The sequence below is a fragment of the Corvus brachyrhynchos genome, unplaced genomic scaffold (genome assembly GCF_000691975.1).
Source record: "Corvus brachyrhynchos isolate BGI_N302 unplaced genomic scaffold, ASM69197v1 scaffold23, whole genome shotgun sequence".
NCBI classification, from domain to species: domain Eukaryota; kingdom Metazoa; phylum Chordata; class Aves; order Passeriformes; family Corvidae; genus Corvus; species Corvus brachyrhynchos.
This window is the reverse complement of record NW_008238983.1, coordinates 11,866,017-11,867,277: the sequence shown is the minus strand read 5'-3', so window position 1 is coordinate 11,867,277 and position 1,261 is coordinate 11,866,017.

The following is a 1,261-nucleotide window of genomic DNA, read 5'->3' as shown; positions in this document are numbered from 1 at the left end:
CCCGGATCCCGCCGCCGGCGCGTGAGGGGGAACCGGGACAGCCCCGGTTCTGGAACCACCCCCCCACACACACTGTGCGTCTGCCAACTCTGAGCGGTATTCGGGCCTATGCAAGAAACAGGTGCGGTGACGGGCAGAGGTTCTGCTTCATAGCCAAGCCCACATTGGAATCATCCAGTGGAATCGTGGGAGAATGGCAAAACGTAGAAACACAGAATTGCAGAGCGGTTTGGGATGGAAGGGATCACCTAGTTCCAACCCCCTGCCATAGGCAGAGAAACCTCCCACTAGACCAGGTGGCACGAAGTCCCGTACAGCCCTGGCCTTGAACACTTCCAGAGATGGGACATCCACAGCTTCTCTGGGCAGCCTGTTCCGGTGCCTCACACTCTCACAGTGAAGAATTTCTTCCTAATACCCAATCTAAACCCACCCTCTCAGCTTGAACCCATTACTTCTTGTCCTATCATGAATTAGTCTATATTAAATAATCCAGCTATGATTCATCCCTGTGGAGAGGTTATCTGACATGCTTAAACCCCCATGACACATCACAATAACTTTTACAAATAGCTTTGTTTCCAGTATGTGTGTTTTGGGTTGAATCTCAGCAGATCAGTCCAGTAATGTCAGAAAATAACTCATCCAGCTCTGGGGTCCCCAGCACAGGAAGGACATCAACTTTTGGAGAGAGTTCAGAGGAGGCCACCAAGTGGATCAGAGGGATGGAGCACCGCTTCTGTGAGGAAAGGCTGAGAGAATTGGGATTGTTCAGCCCGGAAAAGAGAAGGGGTGACCTAATTACAGCCTTCCACTACTTGATGGGAGTTTACAAAAAAGATGGAGAGGGACTTTTTACAAGAGCATGTAGTGGCAGGACAAGGGGGAGTGGCTTCAAACTGAAAGAGAGTAGGGTTACATTAGATACTAGAAATAAATCCTTCACTGTGAGGGTGGTGAGACACTGGAACAGGTTTCCCAGAGAAGCTGTGGATGCCTCATCCCTGGAAGTGTTCAAGGCCAGGCTGGATGGGGCTCTGAGCAACCTGGTCCAGCAAAAGGTGTCCCTGCCCATGACAGGGGGTTGGAACTGGATGATACCTTCCAAAATCCCAAACTGGGATTTAATGTATTTTACGCATTTTGTAGCTATAACTTGTGGCGATTTCTGCTCCACCATGAGGACCATCAAAATCTGCAATTCTTAATTTCTTGGATGTATTGGGGGTTTCTTTCATTTTTGACAGCATGACAGCAACAC